The 15,013-nt window shown below is 55.0% G+C and overlaps 1 protein-coding gene and 1 long non-coding RNA gene across 7 annotated transcripts in view; one reads left to right on the forward strand and one right to left on the reverse strand.

The window, feature by feature from the left end:
• Positions 1–369: 369 nt before the first annotated feature.
• LOC138062104 (uncharacterized) lies at positions 370–5,308 on the reverse strand. Its single transcript, XR_011136117.1, has 2 exons — positions 3,354–5,308; positions 370–1,316 (listed from the first exon to the last, which is right to left on the reverse strand). It is a non-coding gene; the product is annotated as an uncharacterized lncRNA (long non-coding RNA).
• PPFIA4 (PTPRF interacting protein alpha 4) overlaps positions 2,571–15,013 on the forward strand; it is a 69,511-nt gene continuing 57,068 nt past the window's right edge. For all 6 annotated transcript variants that reach the window (XM_068918142.1, XM_068918144.1, XM_068918146.1 and 3 more), the window contains exon 1: positions 2,571–2,641. The gene's annotated coding sequence lies outside the window, so the exon portion shown is untranslated. The remainder of the gene's footprint in view (positions 2,642–15,013) is intronic.

The raw sequence follows: 15,013 nt of genomic DNA on the forward strand, positions 1-15,013 counted from the left end.
TGGGGTAACTGCCCCCCCCCAGTCCGCCCAATTGGGGGGGCCTCTGGGGTAACTGCCCCCCCGGTCCGCCCAGTAACAGGGGCCTCTGGGGTAATTGCCCCCCCCAGTCTGCCCAGTAACAGGGGCCTCTGGGGTAACTGCCCCCCCAGTCCGCCCAGTAACAAGGACCTGGTGCCCAGAGCCCCGCGAGCGCCCTGGCGGTGCCCCAGCGCCCCACTCCGTCCCGGGGTGCCCGGCCACCACCCCGCACGCAGCCCCCCAGCGCGCCCCCGGCGCCTGCCCCCACGCCCTCTTGCTGGGCCATCCGTCGCCTGCAGGCACCGGGCCCAAACACCTGCGGCAGCGACTGGTAGTAAACTGCATTTGCTATTTCTTTTACGCCTGAATTTAATTCCTGTCGAAGAAGCGATGCCACCTCCCGGCGAATGAGTTGTTGGAAGGCGACCAGCGAAGGGAGAAAGAGAGCGGCAGCCCGGAGGCAGCTGGCGATTTCGGGGCCCGCGTCGGGGATTTCGGGGCCTGCGTCCCGCTGAGCGCTCGTGCCGCTGCCCAAGCGGGGATTTAGGTGCTGCGAAGAGGGTGCGTCGGTGGGGATTCACCCCCGACACTTCCGACCGTATTTCTTTCTCTCTGCATTTCTTAAAAGAGCATTTTATCGGCAAAGAAAATATCTGACGATTGTCCTGGATGGGAAAAGTCATTCCTTAACAAAAAAGGCTACTTCTGGTTCTATTAATGTATTTTTAAAAACAATATATATGAATTAAGTAGAATGGCAGTTAATACAAACAGATCCTAATGGTTTTTGTCCACCTCTCTCATTGCGTAGTTACTCGAAAACGTTTTCCTGGGACTATGCTGTCATCAGCGTTATTTGAGAACTGTATCACCTTATCATTTTCGAAAAGTAGAAGTTTTATTGGCTGGGAAGACTGTGGCACACAGAAAACAGACGGAATTTTAACAGCAAGGGACAAGAGCCTGTAACGTGAGCGACGCGAAGCAGTTGTTTCGGAGTCAGGCCAGCGTTAGGATTCAGCACGCTCCCTCCTCCAGCGGGTTGGCGGCACTGATGGCATTTATCTTCGGAGACCTCCACGAAGCCTTCCAGCAAAAATCACGAGGGATAAGCTTGGCGTGCCTGATAAAACCTGGCGCGATAAAGGAACCGGTGCTCCTTTCCTCCTGCGCTGGTGATCCCGTTCATCCTTCGCCTGCGTCTCCGAGAAGGGCTTCTCCGCGATGGTCCGAGTGAGGGATACCCCAAGGGGACGCTGATGGCCGGGCAACGCGAGGCGCAGCAGCAGTGGAGGGTGCTGAGGGCAACTGGTTTGGCCTCCCGCATCCTCCGCCACCAAAATTAGGATGGGTGGCTCGGGGCGAGGATGGGGACGCCGTGGGACGTGGGGCTCGCCGCTCGGCCCCGTCGGTGCTCCCCGGGCTGCAGGGCCACATGCAGCGTGGTGGGGGGCCGGGGGGCAGCCGCGGCTCGGCTGCCCGCATGGGGACGGGCAACCCACGGCCCAGGGCTGCTCCAGCCTCCCTCCCTGCCCCCAGCAGGGTCCTCACCCCCACGGGAGGTTCCTGACCCCCAGGAAGGATCCTTCTCACAGGGAAGTTCCTATCCCCAAGGACGTTCATGTCCCCCCAGGGATGTGCCTACCCCTAGGGACATTCCCGCCCCCCCAAGAAAGGTTCCTGCTCCCCCAGGGATGTTCCTACCCCCCAAAGAGCGGTTCCTGCCCCCCAAAGAGAGGTTCCTGCCCCCCCCCCGGGACATTCCTACTCCCTAAAGAGAGGTTCCTCCCCCCTCAGGGACATTCCTGCCCCCCCAGGGACATTCCTACTCCCTAAAGAGAGGTTCCTGCTCCCTCAGGGACATTCCTGCCCCCCCAAGAAAGGTTCCTGCTCCCCCAGGGATGTTCCTACCCCCCAAAGAGCGGTTCCTGCCCCCCCCAGGGACATTCCTACTCCCTAAAGAGAGGTTCCTGCTCCCTCAGGGACATTCCCGCCCCCCCAAGAAAGGTTCCTGCTCCCCCAGGGATGTTCCTACCCCCCAAAGAGCGGTTCCTGCCCCCCCCAGGGACATTCCTACTCCCTAAAGAGAGGTTCCTGTTCCCTCAGGGACATTCCTGCCCCCCCAAGAAAGGTTCCTGCTCCCCCAGGGATGTTCCTACCCCCCAAAGAGTGGTTCCTGCCCCCCAAAGAGAGGTTCCTGCCCCCCCCAGGGACATTCCTACTCCCTAAAGAGAGGTTCCTGCCCCCTCAGGGACATTCCTGCCCCCCCAGGGATGTTCCTACCCCCCAAAGAGAGGTTCCTGCCCCCCGAAGGGAGGCTCCCGCCCCCCCAGGGATGCTCCAGCCCCAGGGACACTCCTGCTCCGCCCAGGGAGGCTCCTCCTCGCCCCCTCCCCCAGGGCATTCCTGCCCCCCCCCAAGCGGAGGCTCCCGCTCCCCCCGGCCCCGGGCCCCCAGCCCCACGGTGCGGGGCGTGGCCAAGGCCGGGGGGGGGCGTGACCCGGAGGGGGAGTGGCCAAGCGGGTAGGAGACGCAGTGGGCGGGGCCGGGGGCGGGGCCGAGGCGGCGGGGCGGGCGGCGGGCGGCAGCGGCGCCGCGGCGGCTTCCAGCGTGTTCGGCGGCGGTGAGTGCGGGCGGGGCCGGGCGCGCCGCGCCGGGCGGGGGGCGCCCCCGCCGCCCCCGGGGGGGGGGGCTCTGCTCCGCTGCCGCCCCCCCCTCCCGGTGGGGCTGGGTCTGTCCCCCAAGGGGATGCTCTGCCCCCTCATTGCCCCCACGGAGGCTGGGCTGGGGGTGCTGTGCCCCCCTCGCTGCCCCCGGGAGGGGCTGTCTCCGTTGGGGCGAGGCTCTGCTCCCACTCCGTTACCCCTAGGAGGGGTGTATGAGGCGGGGGGATGCGCGGAGCCCCCCCATTTCCCTTGGATCGGGAGATCTGAGCTGGGGGGTGCTCTGGCCCCCGCCTTACCCCTGAGCTGCTGGGGGGACCTGCTGCCTCCACGTTACCCCACGCTGGGCGTTTGCGGCGGGGGGTGCTCGGCCCCCCACCCCACCCCACCCCAGTACCTGCAGGGCTGAGCTGGGGGATGTGCTGCCCCTTCCGTGCTGCGTGTGGGCACGAGAGGGGGGGCAGAGGGCTGGCCACGTCTCCCACCCCAGGGCAGCAGGGTATGGGGCAGAGAGGGGGCAGCAATCCCTATAGCGCGGTAGTGGGGAAGGGGGTCCCTCATTTCAGCTGCCCTTTCCTCCAGGGGCTCCCTGTCCTGGTCCCAAGCTGTCCCCTGCATCTCCCATTCCCCCACGTTACATGGAGGGCCCATCCCCGTGAGACTGGTCCTTACCTGTGGCCTTCTCCTGCCCCCACAATTTCTCAGCACCGTCTTCTCTCGCCTCCCTCGGCGCTGTCTCCAGCGCCGCGAGCATCCTCCTGGCGAGCATCCTCCCGGCACCGAGCTCCAGGCTGGACCAGCCGGCAAGCATCTGCTCAGCGAGCATCCTCCCAGTCCCGAGCTCAGGGCTGGACCAGGCTGCGAACGTCCTCCCAGCAAGCATCCTCCCAGTGCCGAGCTCTGGGCTGGACCGGACGGCAAGCATCCAGCCAGCTTAGCCAGCCCAGCTGTGCCTATGCCGGTTCCCATCCTCCCATCGGCCAGCACAGTCTTGTCACGGCCATGGCAAGCTGCCTCCAGACACCATGATTTTCTCCTAAATAACACCAGCCCTTTAGAGGCTTGTTTATCCCCCAAGTTGCATCATTGTAACAGCAATTGGCTTAGGAAGCCGCCTTTTGTTAAAGCTCTGCAAAACCTTCTGGGGACACCCTGATTTTGGCCAAGTCAGTGCTGGCAATGTATTAATTTAAGCTCATTTGCTGCCATCTGGTTGTATGCTGAAATGAGGTTCTCCATGTGGGCTTTCACACCACCGTGCCACATCATGAGCACAAGCTGGCATGTAGATGACATCTGAGCTCGAGTTTGGTACCTGGATGAACATGTTGGCGTGGCTGAAGCGTGGGAGCTTTGTGGTTTTGGCACTGCTTGTGCTCAAGAGGAGGTGGAAAATTGGTGGCTTTGTAGCTCTGATGCTCTGCGAGTTGCTGACATCCATGCCCGTGCTCTCAAGGGCACTACAACGCTCTGCTTCCTGCATAACGTCTCAGGACAGTGCTGATCTCTGTCCCAGGACTGATCTCTGGGGACTTCCTGGAGATTTGTCACAGAGCTATGAGTAAAGCTGGCTCGTGCAGTCCCTCTGGAGCCCATGGGTGCTCAGATGACTTTCCAGCTTCGACGCAGGCTCTTCCTGCCTCATCTGCTGCACCAGAGCTGAGCTAAGTGTCATGGTTTCCTGGGTTTACGGACCTGCCAGCCATGCCAGGCTTTAACATCTCCCCAGGGCTGTTGTACCCTCTCAGCACACATCTGACCCAAGCACAGTTTCTGGTTGCCCGTGGTCAGAGCATTTGGGAAGCCCAGAAGCATTGCTGCCGGCTGCAAGGGCTGATTGAGCTCCACTCGGCAGTGTAGGGCAGCCCTTGTCTTGGGAACATGGGCACGAGGCATGTGGGCTTTCTGCAGCCTCCTGCTGCTCAGGCCCGACAGACAAGGCACTGACAGCTGCTCTCTGGCAGATGCAGAGGTGGTGGTGCTGGTCGGCCGTGAGCAAGGACAGAGGAACGCTGCGATATGAATGGATGGACCTTTGCTTGTGTCCGAGTCAGGCCTCTGGCAGCAATGGCTGGCTGTAATTATTAGACGTGATATCCCTGTTCCGATCTCAGTTTCCAAAAGGGAAGACATGAGGAGATTTGGTTTTTGGAGGAGGCAGGATTGCCTTGCTTGGAGGTTATCCAGAGCCTACGTCAATGGCTGGAGGGTAGCAGGGAGCATCCAAACTGACAGGTTCCCAAGACACCAGTGTGGGATTAATGGATAGAGTAGGCTTTTTAGGGTGGCCAGATCAGCCATGGCTTGGCAGACCTGGGCTTAAATGAGGGAGCCAGCTCCTTGCAGGGCTCAGTCCAGCGGTGTCTCAGTGCTCAGCAGCAGTGGAATTGCAGATGCTGGGTAACTGAACCAGCTGGAGAATTGGGATCCTGCCTCTTGTTGGTCTTCTCAGAAGGTGCCTGGAGAAAAAAGCACTGAGCCTTCCTTCACCTTGAAAACCTCCCTGTGTCCTACCTGCAACCGTTTTTTTGTAAGCCTTGCCCTTTCTGGCAGCTCCCATTGGAGTATGGAGTGATGGGGACAGGGCTGAGGACAGTGGTGTGAGGAGGATGTGGCAGAGCGCGTGTGAGCTGGGAGGGCGGCAGGGTTGTGCTGTGCTGGGTGGGGACATCGTGGCCATACGTCATCCCCAGGAAGGAGTCCGGTACCGTATTAGAGGTGGGAATCCACACCAAAGCCGGGAGAGGCAGCCCTGGAACCTCAGAGGATGCTTAACCCAGACCAAGACCCGCCTGGAAATGCTCGAGGATGTCTCTGCTCTTTGGGGACAGGGAGCGACTTCAGTGTGAGTGTCGGACCACTGCCTGGGAGGTGCCATTTAACGTTCTCCAGCAAAGCAGAAAAATACTGGATTCTTTAGTGAACCTTGAAGCCTTCTTTTACAATTAATTTCTTACTAAACAATGCTTTGGTGTGTCTGAGGCTTCCCAGATAGCTCCCAAAAGTGAGTTGGGAGGTCTCTGGGCCATTATCTTGAAGGGGAGTATATTGGATCCTTAGCCCAGCTTTTCTTCCAAGAGTAGCATTAAATGCAATAACAAATCCCCACTTTACAGATATGCTCTCTGTGAAATGCAGAGCGCCAAGGGGGAGGAAAGTGTCTGTAAGCTGTGACCAAGGATAAGGGCTCTGACGTGGACTCTGCGCGTGGGTCCAAGCTCTGGCTGGGCTCCTGAGGAACGTGGCTGGGAGTTTTCAGTGCTTGAAGGGCTGCTCCGCCTGCAAACGATGCCAAAAGGCTTGGAGGTGGGTGTGCGTGTGGGTGCGCACATGGGTGTGCTTGCACGAGTTGGCATTTGGGAGGAAGGAAGGGAAAAAATCACATGAAACAACTGCGGTGTTGAGGTGCAGGTCTGCATGTGGGCACTTCTGGAGTGGTAGTTGTGAAAAATGATTCAAGGCTCTTGCTAGAGAAGTTGTGTTGATATAATTGGATTTTAATCCTGCTTGTGCTGTGGTCAAGCAGGTTGAAATCCTTGTGAGGATGTGGTAGAGCCATCAGTTTAACTTGTACTGTGAGGCTACCTGAAGGAATGAAGTGGATTTTCATCCTGCTTTTTGTGTAAAGCTGTGCTTGGAGTGCTTCCCAGCCCTGCTTCCCTATCTGATCTGTGATACTGGAAGTGTGGCGATTTCCATCCTACAAGTGGGAGATGGAGGGATCCAGCTCCCATAACCAAGCTGGGTGTCAAAATCTCCCCAAAAGATGGGGCAAAAAAGTCACTGGCTAGGAGGAGACTGATCTTGTGTCCTCCAAGTCCTGCTAAAGGACACCCCTGCTTTCCTCAGTATTCATCCTGGTATCTTAAATCAGCTCACAGGGGTAGCTTTCTATAGCACTGTAATCCTACAGGACTGTCAAGGCTGGAATTTGTCTGAAATGCAGATTTTTCAGCTCGTTTTTGAATTTCTTCCATACTTCTCTTAGCAAGTGTAAGGATGTACAGTCTGGGTGGCTGCTTTTAATTGCATCAAAAAAAAAAAAAAATCAAAGCAAGTGGCAGAGGAGAGCTCTCTTCCCTCTTGATCCTGCCTGTGGCGACCAGTCTCCAGGAGAGGGCAGTTCCCAGGCTGGAGACACTAAGGCTGGAGCGGGTGCTGCTGTGTGATGCCTCTCATTGCAGCCTTTAACAGCCGGCATAGCTGCGTGACGAGCGGTCTGCAGGCCGGGAAGCAGCCGTGCGGAGCCCGTGCTGCTGCATGCCGGGGAGGTTGCTGTGCCCTGAGATGCTGGCGGCGCGTGGCCGATTTCTTTAAATAGCGATTATTGTGCTGTGGGGATGCGCGGTGGAGACGGATGCTCTTGCCGCCTGGCCTCTCTTTTCCAGCCTCCCCGAGGGGAGAGGATCCATTGCTAGGGCAGCATCACACAGCTTGGAGGGGAAGGGACCCCTCCTCCCTAATTGTTGCCCATCCGCCTGACTTACTGCTTATCTGAAGCTCTGTTTTCTGTCCTTTCCGAGTGGAAATGAATTGTCTCCATAATTACAGATGGTTTTTACCTCCTCTGCAAGCATAATTCAAGATGCAGCTAATGCGCTGGGACAGAATAAATGCACTGCTGCAGGGCTGATGGCCTCCTGGTGCCCCAGGGGTTTTTGGCTGGCAAAGAGGCTCGTTTGCTAGCCGAGAGGTAAGAGGCGGGCTGGGCGTTAGATGGTGAGAGCCTGGGGAAGGGGGGATGCTCAGGAGCGTTGCCAGCCCCGGCACTCACCTTTGCGGGAGTCTCGTTCGTGCAGTGCATCCCTGAACAGATCAGCTCCTGCCAGGGCCTGTCTTTTCTGGCTTCCAAAATCAGCAAGTGTTTATGCTCTTGCTAAGGCATTAACACAGGTACCATAAACTTGATCTAAAGCTCTTAATCGTGAATAAAAGGGCTTATTGGTGATGCCTAGTACCATTCTCCATGCAAGGGTGCCAGGGGCTGCATAGACAGTGAGGGAAAGGATGAACTCTTTTGCAAAGTTTACAGCCTCAGTAATCCAGTTAATCTTCCCTGTAATCCAGTGCCTAGCAGCTGTACTAACTAGAACTCAGCCTCTTTCGAGCATCCCCCGCCAAAACTGTCATGTAGGAAGCAGTCAAAAAAGGTCCAGAGGTTATTTTTAGCTGTGGCTGGTTTATTCACATGCTGATCAGCCAGGAGAGGAAATTATTCTGGTCCCAAACTGTCCCAAATATGCACAAGTCCCTTGCAAGAGTGTGATTTCTCAGGATGAGGTTGTGAGATCGTGTTCTGATTTTGGAGAGTTAGTGCTCATGAAGAGCCTTGATTGCTTACTGTCTTATGAGTCCACCCAGGGGGCTCGAATCAGGTCAGAATCCCCCCAGTCAGGGCGTATAGGCTCTGCACCCTCCTGTTCACAGTCCCTTTTGGGCACAGCCTTGAGCCTCGTGTCCCTGGAGTAGCAGAAATGATCATGCCTTGAAATCACTGCTCCATCAATGGGTGCGTCCAGCTGGACGCAGGTGGTGGGTCTGCAGAGTAGACCTGGATTTGGGGAGGACCCTGCATAATTTCAAGGCTCTTTCTGGCAGAGCATCATTTCAAGGCTTGGGAAGTGCCGCTGGGCTTGGCCAGCTCTCCACAGGATGAGATAGCTGTGTCGACGCTGAATATCTTCTCACCATGTTTGCTTTCCCTAGAGTGCTGTGAAGCCCATCTCAGCACCAGACAGCCGTGCCCCCTTTCCCATCTTCTGCAGCTCCTGTGCTGTCGGGAAAGGGTGTTGGGAACAAAGTGTGAGAGTGGCACGGCTGGATCCTGCTTTTCTCCTGTGTCTGCATGCAATAGTGTTTCCGTGGAGCTTCCCGAGCTTGCTGCCGCTGGTTTCCATCCAGGGCTGATGGGTGTCAGTGAGGGGAGGGGAGGCATCACCAGGGCTTGGCAGCAAGGCTGGAAAACTCCAGGGTAAATCCAGCACTGGAAGCACCACTCTGCTGGATGCACCTTTGCCGTCCTGCCATGCCAGTGATGTATTTCCCATCCCAGCTGAGCATGGCATCACTGTTGGCTGCATCCCCCCGCAGAGGTGCCTAGCACGGCAGTCGTGGTGAGGATCCCCTCCTGGTGCTACCTTCCTGGCCACAGTGGGACCGGGGGGAGGCAGCGGGGGTGATATCCAACCACAGATGGATGGGTGGCACAAACAAAGGGGGACCTGATGCCCACATCTTTGTCTGCACCCCTGCTTCTGTGGCAAGGCACTGAGCAGGTCCAATTCCACAGGCTTTTGGGCTGAATGAGGCTATGGAGGATCACACGAGGCTTTGTGGGGGCAGAGAGGAACCCAAGCCCCTGAAAGGCCCCATGGACATGTTGAGCGAACAAAATGTTGGCCCCTGCTTTGCTGCTTGGAAAACCTCGCTGATTTAAAGAGCTGTAGAAGTCCTGGAGGTTCCCATCTGCCTCGTAACAGTTGCTGTCCTCGTTTCTTGCTCCTCACTGGGACCACAGTGGCTGCAGCCAGGCACCAGAAAGCTTTGGTGGGACACAGAAGGCAGCATGGTCCCTAGAGTCACTGCCAGCATCGCTCTGGGAGACATCTCCCCATCCCTTCCTGGGGATGCGGTCTCTCCAGTCACCGTGCAGAGTAATGTGGCTTAACAAGGCTTTTGGCAGTCTCCCATAATGTCTTCATAGGCAAGCTGAGGAAGTGCAGGCTGGATGAGTGGACAGTGAGGTGGATGGAGAACTGGCTGAACAGCAGAGCTCAGAGGGTTATGATCAGTGGCACAAAGTCTAGTTGGAGGCTTGTGGCTAGCAGTTTTCCCCAGGGGTCAAAGCTGGGTCCAGTATTGTTTAACTTATTCATCAGTGACCTGGATGAAGGGACAGAATGCACCCTCAGCAAGTTTGCTGATGATACAAAACTGGGAGCAGTACCTGACACACCAGAGGGCTGTACTGCCATTCGAAAGGACCTCGGCAGGCTGGAGAAATGGACAGAGAGCAACCTCATGAAGTTCAATAAAGGGAAGTCCTGCCCCTAAGGAGGAATAACCCCATACACCAGCACAGGCTGGGCTCCCCAATACAAGAGAGACATGGAGCTACTGGAGTGAGTTCAGCAAAGGGCTACTAAGCTGATGAAGGGACTGGAGCGTCGCTCATATGAGGAAAGGCTGAGAGAGCTGGGACTGTTCAGCCTGGAGAAGAGAAGGCCGAGGGGGGATCTTATCAATGCGTATAAGTATCTGAAGGGAGGCTGTAAGGAAGATGGGGCCAGACTCTTCTCCGTGGTGTCCAGTGATAGGATGAGAGGCAACGGGCACAAACTGAAACACAGGAATTTCCATCTGAACATGAGGAAAAACTTCTTTGCTGTGAGGGTGGTATAACACTGGAACAGGTTGCCCGGAGAGGTTGTGGAGTCTCTGTCCTTGGAGATATTCAAAAGCCATCTGGACAGGGTCCTGGGCAACGTGCTCTAGGTGATCCTGCTTGAGCAGGAGGATTGGACTGGATGATCTCCAGAGGTCCCTTCCAACCTCATCCATTCTGTGATTCTGTGATATGCAGATCCAGAAAGGGTTTTCTTTGCTAGTGTTACCTGTCCGATATCTGGATGTGCCATCCAGAGAACAGCTAGTGTTTGATGGAGGGAAAAGACTTCTTTTTCCTCCTTCCCTAGCATCAAAACTTGGATGATAATCACTTGATCGTTGTCATCACTTTGGGGCTGCCATATTTTTAAAAAGCATTTTTTTTTCTTTTGATCATCTGCTCTAAGTTAATTTAGTTACAAGACATTTGCAGTGGCCGTTTTTGGAGAGGGTGATCAGAGCATCTTTGCAGAGCAGAAATGGCTTTCTTTCTGCATGTACTGTAAATTTACATGTATATAAAGAAATTCTGTCTCTTAAAATTAAACTGAAATAAGACCCAGCATTCTTGATCACTGCACGGCTCTTCATGGGCGCTGGTGTCGCTTTCAAATCACACGTCGTCAATAAATCTAATTCTAACTGCCCTGCAGCAAATGGCATCAGCCTGCTCTTTGAGATGTCTCCCACACGTACTCCTGCTGCCTAAAAATACCAACGCTTAATTCTCAAATGGCTTGACTGTTGTACAGCCACTATTTTTTATTTAAATATTGCTGCGTGGCTCAGTACAGGACATCTGTTATGCTACAAAGGGTGAAATTCTGCTCTAGAGATCTGATGTTTAAATAATGCAGTGGCTGTGTTCATCTTCAGGGTAAATGAACATTTATTACTTTTACTATTGATGCGGCAAGGTGTGTTTATCAGGGGTGCAGTGGCATTCAGGGGAGATGCTTGGTCCCCGCTGAGCAGTGTTTGAGGAAGTAGAGTCCGGCAGCCTCCAGGAGGGGAAACTCATCCCTGATGTGGCACCTCCACATCAAGCAAAATGCCTCCCAAAACCCATCCTGAGCTGCATTTCACCAAAGTAACGAGACAAATCGTCCGCCGCCGCCAGGGAAAATGCCATCATTGCTGATGGCCTTCCCTGGGACAGGCTGGCTGAGAATGCCAGCAGCAGCCAGCAAGGGCTGATCCTGTCACAGGACAGGGGATGGGAAAGCCGCTTCCCGAATCCCTTCCACCCCACCTTGCAAGCCCCTCAGAGAACTCTCTGAGCCCTTGAGCTGCCCCTGCGATGAGGAGAGTGAAGGTGAATGGCCCATCTGGGTGACATTACCTACAAGGATGCTCTTCTATCCAAATGACTGTGTGCTTTAGGAGCTGTTGAAAAACATAGTGTAACGCACCCTGTCCCTGGTAACTCTTGATGTGTATGTCCTGTGGTGTCTATTCCTTCTTTGCAGTAAATATATAATTTAAATGCCTGGCTTGAGACATGGAGTAACGTGATCCATCTGTGGCATGGGTGGCAGGGGAGGGAGCTCATTGCTTTGGTGTGAACGGCTCTGCCTTTAATGGGTGAATACAGAGAGCATGCTAGGATTTTCAGTTTGTACAGGGCACTGGACAGACTGATGTACAATTCATAGGCAGATAGGCTTTTTTCCAGTAGATTTCGGCTTCTTCACCATACTAGCTTTCTGGCAGAGCAGGGAGAGCTCATCAGCTGATCTGTGAATGAAGCCAAAGGCTCGTGTCACGTGCTGGGATCGTGGGGTGAAGTGGCAAACTGGAGGATCGTGAGCAAACTGGCTTTGTGGCATGGACTGTGGGATTTCAGAGCAGTGCTGGATATGACAGATGTGAAAACTAAAGTTTAACATAGCTGGGAGGTGCTGAGGTTAATAAAAACGACTGATGCTCCAAGTGGAGGCATTTCTTTAGGAGACTTTGGATTGAAGGTGTATGGATTTTTCTCTTTCCATCTCCATGTGATAAAGGTTTACGTTGCTGGGTGAGATCCTTTCTGAATAGTAAATGCAGCCAGGAGTGGTGGTTTAGCTTAGGCTCAGGGCAAACACCGAGAAGGGCAGGGTTGGCTAGGAGTACTACATCCTGCTATAATATGCTGAAGTCATGGATGCACATATTGATAATTGTCGCAGTCTTGCAAATCCCCCTAGATTTTGGAGGCTGAAAAGTTGAGGAAAGGAACCACCATCCCACACAGCTGGCAGACAACGTCCACTTTGATTCCTCCTCTCTCCACTGTGGGTAGAAGGAAATTCAGCCAGTGGAGATGCCAAGGAGGTACCACCACTGCCCTGGGAGAGGGGCAGATGTGGTGACACATTGGGAAGAGCCACCCTGCTCCATCAGAGCAGGATGCAGCAATCCTCCATCACTGGGTGTCCTGGCTCTCTCTTTCCAAGGGGTCTCTGCTCTACTGTGGGCCGATCAGGATCAGCCTGAAATGCCAAAGGAAGCAGAAGGATCTTCCCAGGCTGTTGCCTTCACCCTGAGTTTTCTGTCTTCTTTCCTTCAGGCCTGGCACGTGCACATAGAGAGTTACCGTGGGTCAGCTGCCGTGTAGTCACCTGCTAAGCTGTGGCGAGCTGGAGGTTTCCTTGAGTCTGTCCTCCAGAATGCATGAGATGTTGCAGAACTTCTCCACCAGGTGACTGGGTGCAGCTTAGAAGCAGCCACATTGGCAGGTTCCCGAGGCAACCCACGTCCCTTTCCCCTGGCAGCTGAGACCCCTGTGGTGTCCATCTGCCGCTCTCCATTTCCATCAACTTGGGTTGAGGCTGATCCCCTGGAAGAAGCAGACATGAGTCAAACAGCTGCCAAGTGCACTCAGTGGCACCTAAAGCTTTTGAATAGTGGAGCTGCAAGAACTTGTAGGCACAGGACAGGTGCTGATAACACCAATAACCAGAGCAGGCTGGCCATGGGAGAGCTGGTTTGGGCTGGTGGCGATGGGAGGATGCTGCTAATGAGAAGGTATTGGTGATCATTGTGATGGCTTTATTGTCTTCCTATCATCCTCCAAAGGTGATGGTTTGGGTGAGAAAGAGTTTGGCCTCTGTGCAGCCACAGCTCTCAGCTTCCTGCCGGCCTCGACCTTGCTCTGGCATGGAGATGCATGCGGTTTGGCTCTCACTTCCTGTTGTTGTTTTCCGAAAAGCGAATATTGTCAGATTCACAGCAACTCTGGCCAGATTGTGTGCATATTAATGCAGAGCCAAGGCAAGGCTCAGCACGTGTGTGCGTCTGCCTCCAGCACTTCAAAGATAGCAGGGGCGGGAGCTGGGTATGTGCACATCAGGGTCTCTGCTCAGGAGCTTTAGAGGGATGTTATCTGCAGATGCAGCTCACGGCCAGCTGGGGAAGTGGCGGAGAGAGATGCCGAGAAGAGAGGCTGTGACAGGGAATCTGAGTCGCTCCTGCAGAACTCCACATGTCACTGCTTGTGAGATGCCGGAGATGCAAATTGGCTGGGGAGGGCTGGCTTGTCTCAGCATTCAAAGTAGGAAGGGGGCTTTGTGCCATTGCTAGAAGAGCAAGAGCAGAATGACTTCAGCTGAATCTCCTGGGCTGGGATGAAGCTGTCTTAGCTCTGGTGTGGGAGCTAGATAGCCCGCAATGCTGTGTGACACTGATGTTGCCCAAACTCTCTTCTCCCAGGCCAACATTGCGGCAGCCTAAAAAAGCCAGGGGCATGTGAGGCCATGCCTGCCTAATGTGTGCACTGGGTGCCGCCGGGTGCAGCTGATGGCCCTGGCTCACCTCGGCTGTGGATGCTACGGCTCAACTCTTCTGAAGGTGGGACAGTCCCTGGGGGGCAGGAGATGTGAGTGTCCCCTCGCGGCGCCGGTGCTCATGGAGAAGCCGGGGGGATTGCTCGGTTTGCTTTTCAGCTCGTGATTCTGGCAGATGTGTACCTGGCTGTGCTGAGAGCTCTGTGAGTGCCCTGAGAAAGCAAGGAAGCCTCTGTGCTCCTCTCTTCAAGCAGTCAGAGCAGGGACCTCGCAAAGTGTTACACAGGCAGTTGTGGCCCGCGGGTGGCAGGAGAGCAGGCCTAGAGCCTCTAAAGGATGCTTCAATATACACAGGCATTTAACCGCAGCTCCTATGGGACCCGCTGCTCCACGGTGGGGTGAGGCTGGCCCTGGGCTAGCCCTGTGGGTCCCACTCTCCCCCTAGCTGGACAGTGGAGCTGGTGCTGCCCTTCTCACCAGGATGGCCCTGTGGCATTCCAAATTTCTGATGGGTTACCCACCACCCCACTCCAGAAGTCAGCCTTTGCTGTAGGGTGGCTTTTGATGGTCAGCGAATCTGTTCTCGGATGCTTGTTCCCCATCCCACTTGTTATCTGGCCATTTGGCTTTTCCTATCATGTCCCTGTTCTCATCACCCATTATTTCTCTCTAGGTGACGGTTTTTTAATAACATGTGGCATTTCAGGCATTTTAAAGTCATTTCCTTTTTTCTCCTCTGATTTTTTTGCTGTTTTTCATAACTAGGAAGCCTTTCTTTGTCCTCAGTCAGAGGGGAGGTGTCTGTTATTGCTGCCGTTATCATATTCTAGGAGGCTTGATTGGGTTAATGAATAGCCTTCTGTCTCTTTTGTGTCTCTTCTACTCCTGTCTTCTTTAGCCTTATTTCTTAAGGAAATGCAGCTGGTGGGGTTACATTTTCATGGCCTGTTTTCTCCCCCCGCTAGCTCTCAAGTGTGTTGGTCTCTCTTAGCAAATCTGACAGGGTGGAGAGCTCAAAATGCTCCAGTGGTCCTTAGACTTGCGAACACTGGCAACTGGCAGGGAGAACAGACCCAGGTGATGCCCCAGAGCGATGTGCTCCGAGGGGACTGTGGTGATGCAACGGGCAGGGGGTTCACCACCCAGCAAATGTGGCTGCGTATAGCACTGGGAACCTGA

This window comes from Struthio camelus, chromosome 24, assembly GCF_040807025.1.
Source record: "Struthio camelus isolate bStrCam1 chromosome 24, bStrCam1.hap1, whole genome shotgun sequence".
In the NCBI taxonomy this organism is placed as follows: Eukaryota; Metazoa; Chordata; class Aves; order Struthioniformes; family Struthionidae; genus Struthio; species Struthio camelus.